This window comes from Podarcis raffonei, chromosome 14 (assembly GCF_027172205.1).
Source record: "Podarcis raffonei isolate rPodRaf1 chromosome 14, rPodRaf1.pri, whole genome shotgun sequence".
NCBI lineage: Eukaryota > Metazoa > Chordata > Lepidosauria > Squamata > Lacertidae > Podarcis > Podarcis raffonei.
The window spans coordinates 19,937,942-19,962,758 of NC_070615.1; the positions used below are offsets into that span (position 1 = coordinate 19,937,942).

General features: G+C 45.7%; 1 protein-coding gene across 2 annotated transcripts in view; it reads left to right on the plus strand.

Annotated features, from left to right (window-relative positions):
- The first annotated feature begins 11,311 nt into the window (after positions 1–11,311).
- The window catches only part of KLHL25 (kelch like family member 25), a 32,345-nt gene continuing 18,839 nt past the window's right edge, over positions 11,312–24,817 (plus strand). For both annotated transcript variants that reach the window (XR_008327486.1, XM_053364843.1), the window contains exon 1: positions 11,312–11,508. The gene's annotated coding sequence lies outside the window, so the exon portion shown is untranslated. The remainder of the gene's footprint in view (positions 11,509–24,817) is intronic.

The window sequence follows — 24,817 nt, forward strand, 5'->3', positions numbered from 1 at the left end:
TGCAGCAAAGAGCATGTGCAGAGAGTAGTTCCTGGTTTGCAGAGCTCAAGTAATTGCAAAGAGGAAGTAGCTCACAGCTTGCAATTGCGGTTTTTGCTAGCTGCTTAACCACAAAAGCAGAAGTTAGCTTAGGTGCAGATAGTATTGAGATTAACCCTTTCAATTCCCTCCTCTTCTTTTGGACAACCTATCTCCTAGGTTCGTCCTGGTCTCTTGGGTTTATAATCCTGGGGGAGAACAATAAGGGCCATGATATTTTATTTTTATTTTTTGCATCACACCTTGTAAGCATTGCACCAAGCAGGGTATACAGAGGCAAAGAAGCAAAAGGATTAATAGCGGCCCTGCTAATAATACCACAATATGCCTGAGCCAACTGCCATGAGGCAGCCAGAAATATAACCAACCCCATAGATCACCTCCTGTAGTTTTCAGCGGGTTCCTGGCTATCATTGTTTCCATGTGATCAATGGTGGCTGAAATATTATCTAGGACATATCTATTTTATTGCTGAAGGGCCTACTGATACTCGTGCTCTATCAGCTGCCTTGCTTCTTGGGAGGTTGTGTCCCACCTCTCTGAGGAGGAGCCTATTATCTTAACCAATTTTCCCACCTGTCCTTGTGGATGCTTAATACTCTCATGATTTCTTCCCAACACACTGTATCCGAAAGGGGCTTCTCCCTCTACATATATTAACATATACCCACAGGAATATATATCCACCCTTGCAGAGGCCTGACACACAGAGTGACTATATCAAAGAGTTCTGGCCCCAATATCAAAAGTCCTGGCGGTGCCTTAAAATTTGCTGGGAAAAAAGTCTCTACGTTGGGGACGCTGCCCGCGGGCGTCCCTCCCATCCACTTGTCCAGTCGTCTGGCGCTCTTCTGGAGATGGTTAGCTTCAGAGGATCATCAGGATTTGGTGTAACTGTCCAATCTAAAATAGCCTTCTTCACTTAAGTGTGGTGGACCCAAGGGGTGAGGTCAGCAGTGGGCCTGGGTCCACCTGTTAAGAAAGAGAGAAAATCTCGGGAGAATTACTGCACATAATTATTAAACTGCACATTTTGACTAGCATGGGGGGTTATTGCAAAACTGAGTGGACAAAGGTTGGTCCATTGTCAGATCCTATTGACCTAGGTAGTCCATAGCGGGGCAATTCAGTGAAGTCCACAACAAGGTCTTCCATGGGTGCAGTTCCACTATGCTGAATCCCCGGGGGAGCCAAGGGTCCGGTTCTGGGATTATTCTTTTGACATAGCGGGCACTTCCTGGAAATCTGGGCTGCCAGTTGATAAAGGTGGGCTATGTAGAAGCACTGCTTCAGCTGTCTGGTTGTGGCATCTGGTCCCATGTGGGTGGACTCATGGTATCTCTGAGTAATCTGCCGAGAAAGGGACTCTGGAATCCATATTCTGTCATCATGAGTAAGGTACCATCCTTCTTTGGACATGGTCAGCCCCTGGGCATCTGCAGTGTCCCTCTCCTTTTGGTGTATATTGGCTTATCAGCGGTGTTCAAGATCCTTCCAGGGACCAGTGCTCCAATAACTGACGCGGGAGCTGGTTCCCGGGCTGCTTCCTTGGCCACCCTGTCTGCTAGTCGGTTTCCTCTGGCCACTTCTCCTAGTCCAGTTTTGTGTCCATAACAATGGATAACTGCCACTGCCTTGGGCTCCCATACAGCATCCAGAAGGTTCAATAAGGCTTGTGGGTGGGCCACCTGGTTTCCTCTGGAGGTAAGCAAACCTCTTTCCTTCCATAAGGCTCCATGGGCATGTAAAGTCAGAAAGGCATACTTAGAGTATAAATGTTTATCTTCTGTCCCTTTGCTAGGGTCAGGGCTCTGGTGAGCGCTGTTATTTATGCCAGCCGGGCCGACGTTCCAGGCGGGAGTGGCTGCACTTCGATCACTTGGTCTTCCAAGGCTACCACTGCATAGCCTGCCTTCCGCTGTCCAGCCTTAACAAAGCTGCTTCCATCCACAAACCATGAAGGCCAGTGGGGGTTTGCTTCATCTTTGAGGTCAGGCCTGCTAAAATATTCTTCATCATCTTTGCTTGGGAGAGGAAATAGGTACCCTTCATGTCAAGCAGAGCTGGGACTGCATGCGGGGTCACACAAACTGTGTCTTGGCCAAAAGTAAATTTGTCTGCTTTGTTCAGTAGGGTGGCTACTGCCACAACTGCTCTCATGCACGGCGGTAAACCTTGCTCTGTAGGCGTCAGGCGCTCAGATAGGTATGCCACTGGCTGTTGCCAGCTTCCCAATTTTTGGCACAAAACCCCTTTCGCTGTCCCTTGGTCCTCATCCACGAATAGAGTAAAGGGTTTCTCAGGGTTTGGGATGCCAAGCGCTGGGGCTTGCTGTAGTGCCCTCTTCAAATCCACGAAGGCTTGCTGTTGTTCTGTGCCTCAAACAAAGGGGTCTCTCTCAGTTCCTCTGGTTGACTCATGTAGAGGCTTGGCAATGATGCTGTAATTAAATATCCATATCCTACAAAATCCTGCAGACCCCAGAAAGCCACGGAGTTCCCTGCAGTTCTTTGGTTCTGGTATCAGGATAATAGCCTGCTTCCTTTCTTCACTGGTAACAAAAGAGGTGTTTCACTGTGATTGGCATTGCCTCAAGATCCTATGTTGGAGCAGTCGCTCTAGATGCACCCATACTCCTTCAGTCGCCCTTCGTGGGATGGGATACTTATTTACTGCAACAGGATTGACAAATGGCTTGGGCTTCACAATTATTGGTGGGATATTCTTTGCCATTCCTGGGGGGTTCACTTGTTCCAGAATACTGGCGGGGATGGGTCCCTCCTCTTCTTTTACCATCATGAGGCGCCAGTACTCCCTCAGGGGTGCCTCCACAACCAGTTCCCCAAGTGACATAATGGACATTGTGGCTTCTCCCGATGGCTTTAAAAATAATTTGGGCTTGCAACTTTACCAACAAATCTCTTCCTAATAATAGAATAGGGCATTCTCTCTTCCAGTGCCCTTCCTGTCGGCAGATGGCGCACTGATTCCGTCCGAGACGGCTTCGCCCTCCTCCCCGGGCACTTCCTCTTTCCTGAGGGGTGGGGGTGGCTGCCTGTAATGCCATCAACTTCCTTGTTTGATACTTCTCCTTTTTTCTCTGGGCCTCCTCATCTCTCTGATTGCAAGTGGTTTGAGCTATTTCCAACATCTATTCCAGCCCATGGCCGATGCACCCCTCAGGCTTCTGGATTATTATTTTTTTGGGCGAATATCGGACGCTGCCTGAGCTACAAAGGCAGCCTTTATGGCAATATCATCTGGGTTCTCCTCAAAGGTAGGGTTCTAATTTCTCCAATTGCACACATCAGCACTTGAAAAAGGCACATGTTGGACTGTATAAGTGCATGGTGGTGCTTCCCCACCCTGTCTTGGGGGGCCTGGTGGGTCATACACTCTGCGTAGAGGCATCATTGCAGTCCCACCCTTTTTCTGTGCCTTATGGGACTTATGGAGGGACGCCCTGGTTGCTGCTAACAAATGGGAACTAACATCCACTTCTTTCACATAGGGTTGTACATACTGTTGCAATCTCAATTGTCTGATACTGTGTCCACATTTTTCCTTTCTTTGCTAACTCAATTAGTCCCTTCATAAACTCCTCATCATTCTCTTCCTCTTCGCTCTCTAATTCATCAACCTTGGAGGGTTCAGGCTGAGGGCCGGCTCCTCCCTGGTCCTGGGGCCCTGGGCCTGGGGGATTCGCTAGAGGGGCAGTTGGTGGAGCATAGGGTGGCGGCGGTTTAATGACTTCCCCCTCTTCTCCTTCCTCTCCTTCCGGCTCTGATATCACCGGGGGCTTTTCTGACTTCCCTGCCGGTCAGACTGCACAAATTGTATTTTGTGGGGCGTCGCCTCGGCAGGCTTTCAGCCACGGTGGATTCTTTTCTTCATTGATTTTCCAGGTAGAAATATAAGGGATCTGGTCTGGGTGGACGTTCAAGATATTTTGATATAGTGGGTTGATTAGTTGCAAATTAAATCTGCCCTCCAAGGGCCAATTAGTTCCTTGGGTGGGCCAATCAACCTCACATAATGTCCTCATCCTCTCTCTTCTCAATTTGATCCCAATCATCATGCTTCGTAGCTGCTTTCCAGTTGGTTAAAAAGCATTTCAGAGGACTACGTTGGCTTGCCCCAGACCCCATTTTTCTTCAGATACTCCGCTCCTAACCGGGCTTAAGATCCTTTCACACACCAACCACTACAGGCTGTGACTTGGCGAACTCACGTTGCTAAGAAATGCACAGCCCTGCAATCGCTCGGCCAAGGGGACGCTAAGCCCCGGCCCACACTTGACAATTCAACCACTGGAGTATCTGACATGCAACATACAAAACACACCCTAATATAATTCCAACATGCAACACACAAAACACACCAAAATAATTTTCCCTCTGTTTCCCCTTTCCCCAACCTTACTGGCGGCACTCTACTGCCACCTCTGTTTCCCCTTTTCCCTTTTCCCGTCCCTGTCTGGCGGGGCGGCACCTTATTGCCACGGCCAGTTCCCTTGTTCCTTTTCTGGCGGCACTCTACTGCTCACAGCCAGACCCTTTATCCCTTTTCTGGCGGCACTCTACTGCTCACAGCCAGGTGAAGCTGTCCAGGCTTCCTACCACGCCCTTTCCCTTAGGGCTTACCTGTTCCGCTGCGGACCCCTCCTTCGGCCGTCCTCTTTTCTCCCTCGACCAGGTGTCTCACTCCGGAGCGGTGTGGCCGGCTCCCCCCACCAACAGGCAGGGGTGCGCACTTGGAGCCGCGAACGCCGGTCCGGGGCTGTTCACCTAGGTCGGGCCTGGCCCTCCCCGGCCCCCTGGGGTGGGGCGATTTCCCGGCCAACGCACCAAAATGAAGGCTGAAGCCTTATCCTTGCCAGGGAATCGTTTGCCTGCGTCCCCAGGGCCGAAGAGAGAGAGCAAAAAGCACCAGGAAAGATTCTTCTTTGGAGAAAAAAGTTTTATTGAAATCTGTGCACAGAGGTGGCCAGTGGGATCGTTCCCAAAAGACTGGCCCATAGATACAAATAAACAAGCATCTTTATACCTGAGAGTCTGCCCATCTCTTCCCACCTCTTCAAATTCTCCAATCAGCTAGCAAGGTTAAGCTTATTTCCTTATATGGTATATGGCTATCTGGCTAGCTAAGCCCCCCTCCTTCCCTTGTTTGTGTGTTCCTCTCTTGCGTTACTGCAGCAAAGAGCATGTGCAGAGAGTAGTTCCTGGTTTGCAGAGCTCAAGTAATTGCAAAGAGGAAGTAGCTCACAGCTTGCAATTGCGGTTTTTGCTAGCTGCTTAACCACAAAAGCAGAAGTTAGCTTAGGTGCAGATAGTATTGAGATTAACCCTTTCATAGGCACATATGGAATTGCTCTGCAAGGTTGAGTAACATTGGAGCAACTTACATTACGATGTTCTGCCCCAAAGATTGGTGAGGTTTTGTTTTATTAATGTTCCAGATTGTTTGTTTGCGTGTGTGCATTTGTAAACCTGGGTTTTGTTTCAGCCTACGCCTTTGAAGAAACAGAAAGCTCTTACATCTTAATCTGAAACAAAGTTCTTTCCCCAATGTCTATTGCTTCCCTCTAAGTGGGCTTCCAATCATAGCCACAGTGGAAGCAGCAAAGTAATGACAAAGTAATTGCATCAGGCACCAGTTACCCAGAAAAAAAGTTGTGTTCTCAAGCATACCTGCAGCTTAGAGAATCCAGTGTGAAATAGCCTCTAAATTGTGAGTTTCAGACTAGGATTTTTTCCCTTCACTAGAGGGCTCTCTCCAGTAAATAACAATTCCTTCATCATGTAGCAAAAGGGAAATCCCCCTAAAGGTATGAGCTGCAGAAGTACACAAATAAATTCATCAAAGTAAGAGTTGCCAGCAGTCCACCTGACTGGTTCTTTTGATTTAGGGCCAGCTGACAGAAAAGCAAGATGCAATAAATATATTTTTCTTCCACAGCCTTTAAAAAAAACAGCAACATAAAATCTGATCACATAAGATCAAGGTGGCAACTATCCTCTGGCTCTCCAGATATTGTCGGGCAGCACTTTTCATCTTCCTTGATGATTAGCCATGCTGGCCGGAGTTGGGGTCTTAACAACACCTGGAAGGTGTTAGCTACCCCTGGTCTTAGAATCTCACTACTTCCACTCCCTTACCGCACATGCCTACTTCTGTTGCCCCATGATTCACCCATGAAAATGGCAGGAAATAACTGTATGTTGGCATATTGCCCCTTTCATCACTTAAGTCCCATGATGTTCGGGTTAAGGGGGCTGCAAACAGATTTAATTTTTTTCCTGGAAGCTAGCAACACAGAAATAAGTGCTAAACTTCCACTGTATTCCACTAGATTTCCCAAAGTGGCTCTTACACCATGCAAAAGCTCAAATATAATGTTGAAATTAACAGGGAAACATCAGGGAAAAGGAATAAACTGCTGTGTGGATGAAGCCTTAATTTAAGTAATTTATCTGGAACTGATATCAGAAAAGGAGAGGTGTCTGTAGAAGAATGGAGGCTGTTTTCCACCGCAGAGGGAATGATTATGCTAAAATCTTCCCCTTGGAAGCGGGCTACCCTTTTGCTGCCCACACCCCAAAGAATAAAATAAACCTAATTTGTGTTGCGTGGGAAGACTGCATGCATTTCAAAGCAATGCAGTTGCTAGTCTTAAGCTATCAGTGTGATTTGGCCCAAACACAATGTCAATCTTTGATTACTTTCAACATCCTCCTTAGAGGCTCTCCCCCATCATATAAACATGGCCATTGTCCCAAAGTCAAGGGGGAACACTCCTTGTGAATGCCTAATTAGTTCCCCATTAGCAGCTCTTACAGAGAGCAGATGCAGATTTCCATCTCCAGTGCCATCTGTTATGCCTTCTCAGTCATTTTGCATGTGAAAGTGTGCTCCTGGTTCTATATTTAATAGCAATGTGCTTGCAGCCATAGAGGCAGAGGAGAAATGCCATTTAAAGTTGGCAACTCAGTGCTTTGTTGTGTCTGTCTTTGTCCTGTAGTGGTGAGGCAGTGGGGTGAAGCTGTCCTCTCAACACCAGCATCACTGCCACTAACCTGGACAGTGCAGGGGCAAAGCTGCAAGGTCAAGGCTGGGGAGGCCCATTGTTCCAGTATTTGAATGCTCACAGGATGATGTTATGAGTTAAAGGGAGGGCAGGTCCCCTTGAAGTGTTGAATTTAGTAAATGTTAGAATTTAGCTTATATCTGGAGTATTAACAGAAGATGCCAGGCATAGTGTAAAAATACAGGCTATACCGGTTTCCCTGTTCAGGAGATTGCCTGATAGAAGTGCCATTAAGAAACAAAGAGAGCAGAGTAATGGGCCTGGCTGACAATGCAAATATTGTTGTTCCCCCTGCCCTGAGTAGTGGGCAAAGACAAAAGAGTTGGGAGGGGCAGGTTGCCAAGGGTACAAGGGGCATGATGTCACCACAGGGGGAAAGTGCCCTTCTGCATGTGGTTTTTGGAAAGAGTGAGAAGGGAGTGCGGGGCAGAACTCCATGCGGGCTGCCTGGGAAAGGCTGTACCCAGAGACTGGGGAGCTGGCTTCTGCTCTGGACCCGAGCTTGCTGAAGCTATGGGAGAAGCAACAAGAGACAAACTTGGGGCGTACTGTTCTGCATTCCCTCCAGCAAAGCTAAGATGCATATATGTGTAAATAAAACCATATATCTTAAAGACACTACGGTCTCCGCTGTGCCTCGTTTTTCTAAAGGAAGACCCCTGGAATCTCTCCCCATTCGGTAGAGATTGGAGTGGCCCGTAACAATATGCAAGTCAAGGGCCTGGATGCCTTTTTGCTATCTACTCTCTTTCATGACATCCTGAATAGATTTCATGACAACCCCATCTTGGTGTTCTGTTTCCTGAAATGGGCAGAAACCAAAATGCATCTGGGCTACTTCTTTAGCAATATCGTAGAAGAGAATTTCACATTCTGAAAGACATCACCATGACCATGTGACAACATCTGGAGGGTACCAGGTTGAGGAAGGTCAACTTACCTCAATGGAGGACTCAACCAGGACTGGCAAGGTTACTGAAGCAGGCAAAATCAGTCAGGTTGATGCTCCTTCCAAAAATGCTCTAATACAGAAGTGGAGAAGCCAGGGCCCTCCAGATAAAAGAAAGTACTTATTTATGTAGTGCATAGTTAACTTATGGAACCGACTCCCACAGGAGGAAGTGATGGCCACCAACTTGGATGGGTTTAAAATAGGTTTAGACAAATTCATGGAGGAGAAGGCTATAAATGGCTACTCAACCTAATGGCTATGTGATTTCTCTAGTGATGGAGGCAGTATGCCTCTGAATACCCGTTGCTGGAGGCCACAGGAGGGGAGAATGCTCTTGGGCTCAGGTTGTGCTTGAAGGCTTCTCACAGTCATCTGGTTGGCCACTGTGAGAATGGGATGTTGGACTAGATGAGCCACTGGCTTGATTCAACAGGATCTTTTTAAATTGTTGTGGTTTCCAGCTGTCACCAGTCCCAGCCAGCCTAGCCAATGGTCTGAGATAATTAGAGATGGAGTCCAGCAATATCTAGAGGTCTCCTCCACCTTCTGTAACATATAAGGCCACATCATCAGGTGCTCTTGTTGCTGCTCACAATGAGAAGGGATAATTGACATTTCATTTCGCCTAGAAGGAAAACTGACTGGCCCCTAATGCAAGGCAGCTTTTCAAACTGACAAGGCTGCTCCCTTGAGAATTATGCACTCCAAGCACAGTCCTGGGAACAGTTGCAAATAGGCACTCAGGGCAAAATGTCTCATCAGCATCTCCATGCTTCTTAAAATTGCTGTTGGGCAATCTTTTGTCCTAACAGTGCCGCCTGGGGAAGCCATTCGGAGATGGCAAAGAGCAAACAGCTCACAGTTAAGTGAATCTGATGGGCTTTATTATCCTGCGCTCTGTCTTACTGGTGCAAAAAAGGGGCGGCGATGCTGAAGTCCAAGAGCCGCACCAGGGTGTATCTACTCATCATGGGGCAAGAAAGCCCCTTCGGAGACAAGGCTCTTTTCTGAAAGGTTTGCAGCTATTTCCTTAGTTGGCTTTCTCTGCAGACAGCCGCTATAAATTTTCCCCTATCCATGGATGTGGATGGCAGGCTGGGTTAGCTAGAGTTTGCTGAGGCAAGGGTTTTGTTTGAGGGGCAGCCCATTGAATCTGCTCTCAGAATTAACAACCGCTGCATTTAAGTTCCTCGATGGATCTTTCCTAGACTGGAGCAGTTGGGCAGAAATTATCTGAAAAGGGGAGGGTAAGCAGCTAATTAACACCATCGTATTTGATATTGCTTTTAGCCATATTTATTACCATTATTATTTCATATTTTGCCACGAGCCACCTTGGAAGGATTTGTAACCTGAAAGGTGAGGTATAAAAATAAACTCCGTCTAATGCTGAAATTGCCGCTGGCTCAGAGTTTGAACTTCTGGCGATGCTAGTAACAGCCCCGAGACCTCCGGGTATAGGGCGGTGTATGAGTTGAATAAATAATAATAATAAGAGAAGAAGAGGACCCTAACAATGACATGTCTAGCAACTTACTCTGACAAAATTGTAGTAAGGCACCCACAGAATAAGGGGACGTGGGTGGCGCTGTGGGTTAAACCACAGAGCCTAGGACTTGCTGATCAGAAGGTCGGCGGTTCAAATCCCCGCAACGGGGTGAGCTCCCGTTGCTCGGTCCCTGCTCCTGACAACCTAGCAGTTCGAAAGCACGTCAAAGTGCAAGTAGATAAATAGGTAACGTTCCGGTGGGAAGGTAAACGGCGTTTCCGTGCGCTGCTCTGGTTCACCAGAAGCGGCTTAGTCATGCTGGCCACATGACCCGGAAGCTGTACCCTGGCTCCCTTGGCCAATAAAGCGAGATGAGCGCCACAATCCCAGAGTCAGCCACGACTGGACCTAATAGTCAGGGGTCCATTTACCTTTTTTACCCACAGAAATAGAGTGGAAATAGAAGCACTGCAATCTACCAGGGACAAGTGCCAGGAAAATAGGGACTTTTGCCAAGGGCAAAACAAGGATTGTCAGGATATATGACAGTCTGTCAGAGAGACAGTGTGGTATAGTGGCTAGAGCACTGTACAAGGACCTGGGAGTCCAGGGTTCAAATCCTCACTCAGCCATGAAGCACACATTGAATGACATTGGACTGGGGCTGTCTCTCAGCCTAGCTTATATAGTCTAGCCAACTATTTAGAATATTGATTTGTGTTTTAATCTGTTTTTAGTTTATGGTTGATTTTAATTTTTGAATGTTTAAAATTTTTGTTCGTAATATTTTTATTGATAACTTTATTAGTTTAACTTGTGTGTGTGTTTAAAAAAAAACAATCAAGCAGCATATGAATTTTATGACATAAATAATAAAATAACCTACCGCACAGGGTTGTTTTGAGGATGAATTGAGGAGTGTGGAGGGAGCCTTGCATGCCACATAGTAGTTTGGATTTGATATCCCGCTTTATCACTACCCTAGGAAGGCTCAAAAAGGCCAACAATCTCCTTTCCCTTCCTCCCCCACAACAAACACTCTTGTGAGGTGAGTGAGGCTGACAGACTTCGGAGAAGGGGTGACTAGCCCAAGGTCACCCAGCAGCTGCATGTGGAGGAGCGGAGACACGAACCCAGTTCACCAGATTACGAGACTACCGCTTTTAACCACTATACCACACTGGCTCTTCCGAAGCAAGACAGGATGTAAATGTAATAAATAAACAAATAAATACAAAGTGAGGGGTGGGAAACAGAAGGAAGGGATGAAAAGAGAAAAAAGTGTAATAAGAGACTGATGCAAGTCGATGCAGTTACCTAAGCTTACGGGTTGCTTTGATTGCAAATGTGCACAAATTGACTAAAACTGTTGAATTATGCAATAAAAAATATGCAATCAAAACCTGCTTTTTAAAGGGGATGTTGACATTTAAATCCCCCGTCTCAAGATAGAAGCCCCGATTTATGTTACCCTCTAACCAGCACTGATTTTATTCTATTTTAGAGGCGCCTACACCTTTAATGCAAACAACAACAACCAGCCTGTACTGTACTGTACTCCTTGCTTCCCCCCCGCCCCTTTGGAGACTTCCAGACCAATCCTACAGCTCCACCCAAGAATCTTTTCCCCGCCATCTGATTGGTGAATCAAAGCGCTGAGCCACTCGCCTTTTCTCTCCCAGGAGACGCATCGATTGGTGCGGCCGGGTCACTCGTCACAATGCTCCTTCTTCTGATTGGCTGCCTTGCACCGTAGGCTGCAACCTCCACCTCCTGTTTGGGGAAACTAGTTACTTTGATCAACCCCCCCCCCATTACATTACCTTGTATCATGTGAATGAGTTACTTTTAAGTGGCGGGGGAGAGGGCATGAGTGCTAATCAGCGGGGGGAATCTACCGTGATCTGCAAAGTGAACCATCATCCTGGAGAGATCTTGAAGGTGAGTACTGTACTTTTGATAGGCGCTCTTTTATGAAGCATCCTTCTTGGGGGCGAAGAGGCGTCACACCGGAGGGAAGAGTCGGTACTGGAGAAGTTAACATACAGAGCGCTGATCTGGATGCAAACGAGATCCAAGTGGGGTCACTGCTGTTACCTCTGAGCAGGTTGCTTTTGAGCCCAGCCTGGACAATCCAGCTCCGACGAGCCCGCGCGAGAGGTCAGGGGTTCGGAGAGAGGGCTCTGCTAGTCGCTGCCTGCCACGCTTCGCGAAGAGGGTTTAAGCAATTTGCAAATAATGCTGGAAATAACCAGAAAGGCAGGGAGGGCGAGAAAGAGAGAGAGCGCGCAAAAACCCAGACTTTGAAAAAACAACCCGCAACGTGTCCAAAATCAGTATTGCTGTCTGAGTTTAAAACTAGAGGTGGGTTCTATTCTCACCCCCATCCCGATTATTTTATCTTTTGATGCAAACCTTTTGGCCTGCAAACATTTTTTTTAATGCATGCCAGCTTAAAAACATTGACATCTTTTTTAATATATAGTCATGGTGTTGGAAGGGAAACGTTTTCTTGCGGATTCGGGTTAAAAACATGAACTCCTTTGTTTACTGCATAGTTATATGATGGCATATGAGGTTAGGATAATACCAGGACAAGACTACGGTTCGCAGTATGGGATGTGAGCTTTTTTTTGGTTGTTGAATTAACACCCATCTTTTTTCTTGAGCTGGTTGTTTTAAAATATACTCCGAAAGTCAATGTGGGGTTATTGTGGACGGATGCGTGCTCTATATGAGTGTCTTTTAATGTGTGTCTGTGGTTTTGAGAGGAGAGAGACTTTACAGAACAGCTTTTAGAAGGTGATGTGCACTGCAACATAATTATTTCCAGAACCCTTTCCTGCTCTCTTGAGTGCATTTGAACGCCCAGGGAGACCTTAATTAGGGTCACGGATTGCTGCTTCCCTACATTAAATACCTAGCTTTCCTGCTGATGCTGGTATATGACACTCTGGAATGATGTGGTCTTTGTCTGCTGAGCTAAGACACAGCTTTAAAATCCACGATCACCGTTATTTTTTGTTGTCCAAATTCTTCTGAGATAATTGATATATCAAAACAGACACACATGCATGGAGGTGGGGCAGAAAAGATATATTGTGTGACCTATATCAGGCGATTATATGTGTGAGACTAAGAGACTGCAGGAAGCTTAGCTACTGTAACTGGATGTGTTTGTTTATTAATTGCATATAGCTAGAAATACACTGAAAGTGATATTTGGGTCACAGGGTGCTGTTTACTGCAAAAAGCCCCCATTTCCTGCAGCACTTAGCCAAGCCGTTTATAATCTTATTCAGCAGCAAACAATGGATCTTGCTTTGGAGGGCATGCATGCTAGTAAAAAAAAGAATGATTGTCTGGAAAGTGACACCCAGAGAACCTTTGTGTGTGTGTTGTGTGTCATTGTTTCAGAAGCACCTGATTTAGGCTAATTTAGTTTGAATTGCTTGCTATTTAGGCTATGATTGTTGTTGTTTTTTACATACTTCTTCCCTCACATCAGGAATTTTCCTTTATCCCTGCTATCTTGATTTATTTTCCAACAGTACATTTTCCAATATAGTTTTTTTTTATGTTAACGAATGTGACTAACTTAGGTCTGAAATTTCACTGGTGAATGGCGTCCCCTCCATGAGGCAGACGGAGGCCGCTGCCTCAGGCAGCAGAATCCAAGGGGCACTTGGGCGGACAGGCACCCCTTGATGCCTCTGCAAGAGAAGGGAGGAGAAGAGGCTGTGGTGGCTTCGGGGTCCACTGAGATCTCACGAGAGCAAAATCATGCAGAGCCCTCTGTAGGGCTCTTACATTTTTCACCAGTGGATGTTTCCAAACATTTTTTTTAATGATATCCTTGTGCACAATGCATTGCAGTAATCCCCTCCTGACTCCAGCACAGTGCTGCAGCTTGTGTTGGGATGGGCCCAGGTTCAGATTCTGACACACCCCCAGTTTATAAGAAAGCACCTCTTGCAGAAGAAGTGGCAAAGAAAACAAAACAAAAACCACATTTGAAACCTTGGAGAATCATTGCCAGTTAATAACCTACAAGTCTTGCTGGATCTGACTAAAGGCCCATCCTGTTTACAGTAGTGTGCCCAACACTGGGGCTTGCTGCTTGCAATCCTCGAGGCAGCCTATAAGCAGTGGGGGATAGTCCTTTAGGGTCAATGGGGCACTGCCCCACCAACCTCAGTCTGCCTCCCTTCCCACTTATCACCAGACTAGAAGATGGCATGAGATGTCAGCTTCTTCCTCCTATTTTTTGTTGTTGCTTAGTCGTTTAGTCATGTCCACCTTTTCGTGACCCCATGGACCAGAGCACGCCAGGTACTCCTGTCTTCCACTGCCTCCTGCATTTTGGTCAAACTCATGTTAGTAGCTTCAAGAACACTGTCCAACCATCTCGTCCTCTGTTGTCCCCTTCTCCTTGTGCCCTCCATCTTTCCCAACATCAGGGTCTTTTCCAGGGAGTTTTCTCTTCTCATGAGGTGGCCAAAGTATTGGAGTCTCAGCTTCAGGATCTGTCTTTCCAGTGAGCACTCAGGGCTGATTTCCTTCAGAATGGAGAGGTTTGATCTTCTTGCAGTCCATGGGACTCTCAAGAGTCTCCTCCAGCACCATAATTAAAAAGCATCAATTCTTCGGCGATCAGCCTTCTTTATGGTCCAGCTCTCACTTCCATACATCACTACTGGGAAAACCATAGCTTTAACTATATGGATCTTTGTCGGCAAGGTGATGCCTCTGCTTTTTAAGATGCTTTCTAGGTATATCATATGTGGCATACATGAATCTCTTCCTCCTCATTTTCTCCTCGTAACAACCCTGCAAAGTAGGGTTAGGTTGAAAGACTGTGACTGACCCAACGTCACACTGTTAGTTTCTTGGCTGAGCAGGAATGGTCCTAGGGTGGTTTACAACATTAAAACACAATACAGTGGTACCTCTGGATACAAACGAGATCTCATGATGGCTTTCTGTGATTTATACTTTATTAGAAGATTTTCATTTATAAAAACATAGTGACCAAAAAGAGAAAAAAGTGTGAGAATGAAGAAGGGGGGGAAGTCAATTACATTTCCATAAAGATGTGTATAACTTATTATCTTAATACATTTAATACATATAAAAAAACCCCAATATATTCTGTATAAACTCATTCCAAATATCATTATATTTATCTAGTGAAAGTCTGCATCCATAAGCAGTTTGTCCACATGTTGCTAATATTGTCATGTTGTCAAGCCATTGATCATATCTCTATTCGTCCGGTTCATCGGTATCAGTCTCCACCATTAGAGCATGTAGAATCCAAAAACTGGGATACTGTGGTCAACAGTATCAAAAGCCACCAAGAGATCACGGAGGCCGAGCAGGTTCACACTTCTCCCTCCTCTCCCCTGACAAATGTCATCAACCAGGGTGACCAAGGTAGTTTCAGTGCCATGACCAGACCTGAAGCCAGCCTGGAATGGTTTCACAAACAACACTAATCTGGATAAATGGAACCCATATATAGAGAGGGAAACGGGATCATAGTGGCAAATGCCAGCCCCAAACTACACACACTTAGTTGGTCGTGGGAGCAAACCTTGTGTGCATGGGCTCGGAACATCCAGCCATAAACTCTGTACATCAGCGCATGTACATTTCATTGTCTCCACACTAAGAGCCAGTGTGTTGTAATGGTGAGGGTTCAGGTCTCCACTTGGTCATGAATCTCACTGGCTGAACCTGGGGCAGTCCTTCCCTATCTACCTAATGTACCTCAGAGAATTAACATGAGGATAAAAGGCATGCACTTTGTGGGGCTTCCCTTGGGATTGGTCTGGAAGGTGCAGCTTGAATAGGATGTTGTGGTCAGGTTGTCAAGTGGAACACCTGGATGTGCATATTACACCTGCGCTGAAGGAACTGCAGTGGCTGATCAGCTAGCAGGCCATGCTTAAGGTACCTGTTATTAACCTATAAAGCCCTCAACAATTCAGGACCAGGTTGCCTGAAAGACTCCTTGCCCCTGTATAGACCTGTAAGATCACTTAGATCAGTGTTTCCCAAACTTGGATCTCCAATTTTTATTTTTATTTTGGACTTCAACTCCCATCATCCCTGGCCACTGGTCCTGCTAGCTAGGGATGATGGGAGTTGTAATCCAACAACAGCTGGAGACCCGAGTTTGGGAAGCACTGACTTGGGTCATCTGGGGAAATTCTACTCGTGGCACAGCACTCTACAGAATATCATAGGGCAGTGACACAGAAATGGGCATTTCCAGCTGTTACCCCTGGTCTGTGGCATGCCCTTCCCTCTGCCATACATGAGGCAACAACTATTAGCTGTCTTGTAAAAGCTTATCTCTTTGTCCAGGCTTTCCATGAAACATAAGATGCTGCTGCTTTGTTGGAGTTTTTTTTTGTTGTTGTTGTTCCATTTCTGTTTTAATGACAGTCTTTGCTTTTCTCTTGTATACTGCTTAGAGATCTTTAAAAATATTATAAATGGCTTTGAATAAATCAAATAAAATGGGTGTATTGGCAGGAGGATGGAGAGATACGTATGCTAATGAGCTCTTGAGCTGAAGGATGGGATACAAAGGTTGTTGTTTAAAAAAGAAATTGTGATTAGCATGTATTACTGAAACTGCTGCATTTTTAACACTTGGCTATAGTTTTTCAGTTATCCCTACAATGATCCTGTAAGGTAGTGAGCATGACGACTCTGAAATCACCGGGGGGGGGGGGAGGTTGAGCATGAGAGCTGCTATCAATTTCTGGAGGCAGTCCATGGATTCGTGCCTGAGATGAGGTCTGAACCAGGGCCACCCTGACTAAAAAGCTCCCTTCTCTCCACCAGTGTGCTTCCTTTGATCTAGTTAAAGCACAAACTGTGAGCCTCATCTCCATAATTCCAAAGCAATTTGCTGGTTCATCAACTTCTTAAGCAACAATCAGAGTCGGGAGCAAGTAGAACAAGATAGACAGCACCAGGTTAAATGTGTGGACAGGCTACAATTAAGGACGTGCCGCAGAACGGTATATACTCTGTGCTTGAAAATCTAGCCTCTGTGCCAAGTTGAGCAAGATTTTGGGCCTAAAATATTTAGTTCTGCAGCCTGAGTACAATGTAGACATGTGTCTCTGTTTTATCCATATCTGTTGTTTTATCTACTAACTTAAAAGAGGTGAATCTTTCCCGTCAGTATTCCTGAAGAAGGCAGCTTGCAGAGAATGTCTGTTGTGTCCTTTTTTTCTAATGGAACAATAAAACTGACTTGTGAAAACTGCAAAAGCTGTAAAACAGTGTAAGAGCAGCAGAATAAAACCGTATTTTAAAAGGCCTGAGAAAAGTAAGGGCACACGATGGCAAAAACATACTACAGAATAGAGAAGGGTACCAAAGCAGCAGCTCCCTGGGAGATGGTGCCACAGCTGAAAAGGCCCAGATCTAAGCATCTGACTAAGAGCTGGATGTGCAGGCAAATACACGTGAGAAAGCAACAGTACCAGTGTTTCTGCCTTCCAGGGGAAATGACTTGTTGGAACTATGTACACCTTCAGAGTTCTTAGATGACTGGCAGCCCTTGTGATTCATGCATCCCCTCAGTCCTGAGGACTAGCGCCTTGCATTTTACTAAAAGCTGAAAATCTTATGGTTCGGAAGGTGCAGCATTGCACATCACACACCAGATTGCCTGAGGGTAGAATACAGAAGACTTTTACATCATTAGAGACCAGGAGCAGCCAAGAATTTAAGCCTACAAGGAAAACATCCAGCAGCAAATAACAGGAGATCTGAGTCGTTGCGGACAATCCCAAGCCAAATAGATGAGGCTTGCATTTATTTAGGTTGCATCTCTCCAGCTGTTGCCAGGGATGCTTGGGAATCTGCTGGCTGGATGTACTGTAGGAAAAGGGCAGGTGAACTGGAAGTGCAAATGTTGAAGCTTGTTTATGGAGAGTTGCATTTCTTCCTTTCCCTCGCCAACAGTAAATTAAATTGCTCTAATGCTGCTTAACAGGACCCTGTTCTGCTGGATTGCCTGCTAGGAAGCATTTGGGATCAACTTGTTGCATCAGCCCACAACCACCGACTTGACTTTTAACCACAATCACATCAATGCGTCTTTCCTCATCAAGTTTACATCCCCACAGTGACAATTAGCACTGCTTCAGCTGGCCAAGGAGCCCTTTCTGCCAATGCTGGGCAGTCCTTTTGCAACTTGTCTGTTTTGCAAACTTGCAGAGGCTTTAAATTCTGATTTGTCGGCCAAAGGCCAGCCTGCCTTTGCCCTTCATTCCAGAGGCGGAGATGGGTGCCTTTGATTTATTAGGCAGGGTCTTCATAAAGGCCAGAGTGAAATAGGGGGAGGGCATGGTGTTGTGGCCTCCTAACCTATGGACCACTAGAGTCATATTGTGGCACAAACACTTTTCCATTCCAGTGTTAGAAACTCAGATATATAAGCTAGGCACCAAATGGCTCTTAAAACCAAGGTTACAGTCGCCAAAATTGGGGCAAGATGGCACTAAAGTCTTATTTTTCAGATGATGGACTGACACTGATTGATTCTCAATTAAAGTTCAGATGGCCTTGAACTAGGTTAAGAGCTTTGAGAACTTAAAGAAGAAAAGTCACTTGATCCAGCGAGAGTCCACATATACGGTATATTGGCCAATTCTGACCTCTTTTTCTTAACGGTAGCTGCTCCTGCTCAGGCTGCACAGAAAAAGCAATTTGGTTCCAGAAATTCATTCTGATTGTGCAGATAAAATATAACCTATAGAATTCTACAGGACAGGGTATTACAGTGGTACCTCGGGTTAAGTACTTAATTCATTCCAGAGGTCCGTTCTTGACCTGAAACTGTTCTTAACTTGAAGCACCACTTTAGCTAATGGGGCCTCCTGCTGCTGCTGCTGCACCTCCAGAGCACGATTTCTGTTCTCATCCTGAAGCAAAGTTCTTAACCCGAGGTAATATTTCTGGGTTAGCGGAGTATGTAACCTGAAGCATATGTAACCTGAAGCGTATGTAACCCGAGGTACCACTGTAGTTTGTGAAAACAGTCCAGATCCAATGATCCCCAAATGGTGGAGATGTCAGGCCCCATCCTGGCACCCAGGCATCTTTGCGTGGTCACAAGTGGTTGATTTGTTGTTGTTGTTTAGTCGTGTCCAACTCTTCATGACCCCAAGTGGTTGATAGGTAAAGGTAAAGGACCCCTGACAGTTAAGTTCAGTTGCAGACGACTCTGGGGTTGTGCTGCTCATCTCGCTTTACTGGCTGAGGGAGCTGACGTTTGTCTGCAGACAGTTTTTCCAGGTCATGTGGCCAGCATGACTAAGCCGCTTCTGGCGAAACCAGAGCAGTATTTTTCGCTCTATAACACGCACCTGATCATAACACGCACATCGTTTTTAGAGGAGGAAAACAAGGGAAAAAACATTCTGAATGAAACATTGGATGTATCATTTTTGTGCTTCATGCTGTGGCCACAGACATGTGATCTGATGGTGAATTTGGGGTGACCCAATGAAAAAATCCTGAGAATTCCTGTGGATCCATGCTTTTTAACCACGTTTTTGCACCATTGCAGCCCCAGGCAACAGTGGGTGTGTGATTTTGGGGGGGCAGGCTGTAGACATGCTATGTGATCTGATGGTGAATTTGGGGTGATCCAATGCAAAGATCCTGAGGATCCATGTGGATCTATGCTTTTTAACCACGTTTTTGCACCATTGCAGCCCCAGGCAACAATGGGTGCATGATTTTGGGGGGGCAGGCTGTAGCCATGGACATGCTATGTGATCTGATGGTGAATTTGGGGTGACCCAATGCAAAGATCCTGAGGATCCATGTGGATCTATGCTTTGTAACCACATTTTAAGTGGGGAGCGAAGGAAAAACAAAGAAGGGACATTAGAGGGGTGTGCAGAGAAGCAGCTGGCTAAGAATACAGGAGAGGGATTTAACGGGAGGGAGGAAAGAAAGGCAAAAGTTTCCCCCCACCCAAGCCAGCCATCTCTCTCTCTCCCCCCCCTCTCTCCCTCCCCCCCTCTCTCCCTCTCTCTCTCCCTCTCCCCCAGCAGCACCGGAGCACAGAGAGGAATTAGAAGGAACGACACTCTGCTTTCCCCTCTGCTTGCCTGGAGGGGAGGGGCTTTCCCTGCTCTTTGTTCCGTTTGAGCAAACACAGCAACGAAACAGAGGAGGGTGGGCAGTAAGACCCTGAGGCAGAATGCAGGAAAGCAGCCGCTTCCTCTTTTCAGGTTTCCCTTCTCCGTGACTCGCGATTTGATTTTTGCCTGATTTTTTGGCTCCAGGGACCACACATTTGCTCAATAACACGCACAGACATTTCCCCTTCCTTTTTAGGAGAAAAAATCTGCGTGTTATAGAGGGAAAAATACGGTACATGGAAACACTGTTTACCTTCCCGCCGGAGTGGTACCTATTTATCTACTTGCAGTTTGACGTGCTTTCGAACTGCTAGGTTAGCAGGAGCAGGGACCGAGCAACGGGATTCGAACCGCCAATCTTCTGCTCGGCAAGCCCTAGGCTCTGTGATTGAGACCTGGTGCCTGGCTAATTTCGAACACTGCCTTTGGCATAGCCTAAGTGCTGTGTGCCGCTCCGATCAAGAGTATCTTTCAACTTCATGCTTTGCCAAGATCTTGTTCACAGCCTCTTGAACCACACAAAAGCAAAGGTACCTATGTACCACTGCCCCCTGAGAAATTCCATAGTAAGGTAGTGTCTTTAATTAGACCACTGCAAATATCAGAGAACAGAGAGCAAGGCCTCCATTGCTCAGTGGCTGAGCATCTGCTTAGCATGCAAAAGGTCTCAGGTGCAATCCCCAGAATCTCTAGGAAGAGCAGGAAAAGACTCCTGTTTGAAAACTGCTGGCAGTCAGTTTGAAGAACCGCTGACTGTGGAATATACAGGTTTGAGGTGGATCAATGATGTGAACTGGTATAAGGCTGCTTCCTGTGTTTCTAAGCTTTTGAGATCCGGAACTCTTTGTCAGCAGGGGGGTTAAGGGAAGCAGATGATGGGGAGACACTCATTGGTGTTAAAGCGAATGGCCTTAAGGCAGAGTGTGGGAAGAAGTAGCAGGCTTACTAGAATAGGCCAGCCTTTCCCGGGCTGGGGACTTCCAGCTGTTTTAGACAACATTTCCCATCAGCCTCAGCAAGCACAGCTTCATGTTAGCATTGTAGCTCAGTGTCAAAACATCTGCTCTGCATGAAGAAGGTCCCAGGTCCAATTCCTAGACCTGGTCCTATTAAAATCTCCTTGTCTAAAACCCTGGAAAGCCACTGCCCGTCATTGGGAACAGGACTGAGTGAGATGGACCAATAGCCAGGCTTTGTGCTGGATGAAGAAATACACAACATCTGATGCCCTGGTTTTGAAAACTAAATCCAGCAATTATCTTAGATCTGTCTCCAGTCTTAAACACAAAACAAAGAGGTTCCTTGCGCTAGAGAACAGCAGTTAAAAGAAACCTGGTGATTGTTAGATTAGCAAAACAAGAGTTTAAATACATACTTTTGAAATAGATATTCCTGGCTATTTCAGTACATTGGCCAGACAGGACTTGGACATTGTTAATGCCTCCGAAAAAACAATGGCAACTTGCAACGGTCAGTAAGCTGAAAGCATCAAAGCGTTGGAGCTGCATTGCAGCAAGACTTCAGCACAGTGTTCCTGACTTTGAATCAACAATAGAGCAAACTTTGAAAAGAAAGTCCCTAGAGGTACAAATACATGCCTCATTTGCACACACATGAAAAAGCATTTCTGCTTACAGAATTGAGGTTTCCCTCTTTGCTTCCATCGTCTCCCTGAGGATCCCCAGCAGCGCAGCTCAGGGGTGCAGATCTCTTCTAAAGAGTTTTGAATGTGCTCACCCAACTATTGTTTCCATTTCCTGAGGGGTATTATTACTTGTGTTTCAGTGCAACGGACAAAGGGTATTTTGGCACCTTAGATAGGGGGACATATATTATGGTGCAAGGTTTTGTGGACTGTACTTCATCAGATCCACTTGCATCTAGTGAATTGGACTCTAGTCCGTAACCCATGGAAGCTTAAGGTGCCAGAAAATTCTTTCTTATAGTTCCCATGACTCTCAGGCTGGGGGCGGTTGTCCAAATGTGGCCCCCTGGTGTCTCTCTGACCATTGGGACTCTCCCAATGTCACACCCCTTTCTTTCCAGGCCCCCCCTTTCAGCAGCTTTGCTTCCTTGAATGCTTTTTCCTGTCTGGAAGTATTCTGAGATTATGATAGCACTTCTTTCTTTCTTGCCTGGATAGAGAGAGACGTGTACAGCAACCTCTGATTTTTGCATGGTTTGAATGTAACCTAGTACACAAAGGCAAGAGTTCTATCCATTGCTTCATGTGCTTTTACTTCTGTGCCTGCCCAGCAGAGGCCCCTGGAAGGTTGCCCATGAGGCAGTGTGGCCCTCTTGCTGAAACAGCTTTCTCACCCCTGCACTAAAATACACCATCTATTTCATTTCCCTGGTGGTCCTGCAGCAACTGCAGTCTGTAAAATGTTTCTAAGACTACCTAAATCTTTTTTTTAATAAAAAAAATTTAAAAAAAAGATTTTTACATTATTCTTTGCATTACACCACAATCCTAGTATCTTTATGGGGGTTCTTCTAACCCCTGGACTTTACCCCACTCTTCTCCCTGGTTTCCAATATTTATCTCTTCTCGTTTCTGCGTCTAAATACATTTATCCAAACTATTAATTTTCCTCGTTGATGTCCTTTATCAAATTATATTACAAGTGCTAATCCAATCCTGCTAACTTTTTTAGGTGCTTACAGTGCTCCTTCATGTATTCTACAAACATAATCCATTCTTTTTTAGATTCTTGTTCTCTTGGTATCTGATCTTCCCAGTCAGTCTCGCCATTTCAGCATAGTTCATCAATTTCAATATCCATTCTTCTTTCAATGGGGTTCTTTCTCCTTTCCATAAAGGTAAAGGTAAAGGTACCCCTGACCATTAGGTCCAGTCGCGGACGACTATTTATCTACTTGCACTTTGACGAGCTTTCAAACTGCTAGGTTGGCAGGAGCAGGGACCGAGCAATGGGAGCTCACCCTGTCATGGGGATTCAAACCGCCGACCTTCTGATCGGCAAGCCCTAGGCTCTGTGGTTTAGACCACAGCACCACCCGTGTCCCTTAATCTTCGTTCCATAAGACTACCTAAATCATTGCTTTGGCTACAATCCTTAAAGAGCTTAACAAAGTGCATTCATTTGAGCCCAAGGAAGCTGCTCAGACTGAAGGCGAGGTTGGCTACACCCAAACTTGTGCTGCTTAAAATACAAATGGGGGAACACCCTTTGCTGCTAAGGGTAAGCCAGGACGGCCTTTTCGGAGAGCATTGGCCAAGGGAGCGCCACCCTCTCTTCTCTGGTTGTCTTGCATTAGCCTTGCGGAACTGAGGACATTCCCTACCTAAAATTAATTGGCAGCCCCCGCCTATAAAGGTACAATATCTTTTCTTGTAAATGGGATGGGATGCTTCTTTCAAAACCATTTTTGGCAGCTTCTGGGAGTTTTGCCACCATCAGTTCCCTGTTTTCGTGCTAAGTATAAGTTGCTATTTTTACTCCTCCCTTTCTAAATGTTTACTGGGAGGGTGTAATTAGCAACAAACATCTGTTTAGGCCCAACCAGCTGCAGTGGCCCGCGGGGAAATGTGTTGCTGCAAGAAAGGCCTGGAGGAAGATGATTTGGTTTCTGACTAAAGATTCCCTCTTTAAAGGCTCTGGTCCTCCGTGGGATGGAGCAAGTGGGAATGTCCAGCTGGAGGCTGGGTGTATCAATGACCTTTGGATGTCCCAGAGGTGCCAATTGTTCTTATGCTGCATTATAAAGACAGAGGTTTATATTATACATAGAGAGATTTACTCCTACTCCTCAAAATGATCACGGCTATTCCACAGCATAGATGGGGGAGAAATTCAATTCACGTTTGAAGGAAAATTTGACACTTTCTGAAACAGTATGTGAACTGAAACAGGGCTGTCTTTTGAAATTTGCAGGTCTCTGACCTTTTCAGTGCCAATCTCCAGCCAAGTAAAGTGTACAAAAATATACACTAGTGTATAAAAGTGCAGCATATTAGAGGAAATAGCATACAAACGTGTATATTAGGAGAAATTACAATGATTATGAATTTTTGGAAGTTCTTTTAAAAAAAAATCTCATATGGATATGGAGAACTGAATTTAAGATTCAGAAAAATGAGAAACTGAAATTGACGTCTTTGCCTAACCCTATTTCACCCTACCCACAAAACTGAAATTGGGCACATATATGAAGCTCAGATTTCCAGGAAAGTCTAGCAGGGTTGATATTTGTATAACATCAGCACCCTTAAAAATGAAGAACATGTGGCACACCAGAGAGCTGGTGTAGCACGATGGCCAAAAGACTGAGCTATGGATCGGGAAGACCCTACTTTGAATTCTGCCTCTGCCATGAGCTCACTAGGAATCCTTAGGCAAGCCTCTGTTCCTCTCAGCCTCTGGCCTCCCATCTGCTAACTAGGGATGCTGAGAGTTGTCCAAAACATCTGTAAGGCCCTTGGTTATTGTGAGGCAAGGTTGGGGAGCCTCTTCCAGCTCAAGGGTCACATTCCCTTCTGTGGCAGCCTTCCAGGGGCCACATGAGTGGTGAGAGGGGCCAGAGGCAAAAGAGGGTGGAGTAATTGATACAAAAATTATCTTTGCCCAATAGCTCTGATGGCGAACCTTTTAGAGACCGAGTGCCCAAACTGCAACCCCAAACCCACTTATTTATCACAAAATGCCAACAAGGCAATTTAACCTGAATTGGTGCATAATCTGCATTAGCTGACACTACTCTGACTCCTACTTCGCCCTTAAGAAAGAAGTACCTGGTTACCATATTGCATTGCATTGTATCTGGGGAATTTGTGTGAAGTCTAGGTATTCTCTCTCAGTGTTTGCATTGAAAGAGAAGATGCATATAGATCTCTTTGCCGTTCATTAACCCAACAATTACCCATTCTCAGCACCCTTGTTTGACTTCATGAAGGTAAGTGTAGTTAATATGTTTTGACATCACCGCCACGAGACCGGGTTTGTCTTCTCTATGAGATACTCATCTTCAGTGTTAGGATAAAATATTTGTTTCTGCAGCAGCCGGAGCAGCTTGTAGAGAAAATAAATTCCAACAGTGTTTTC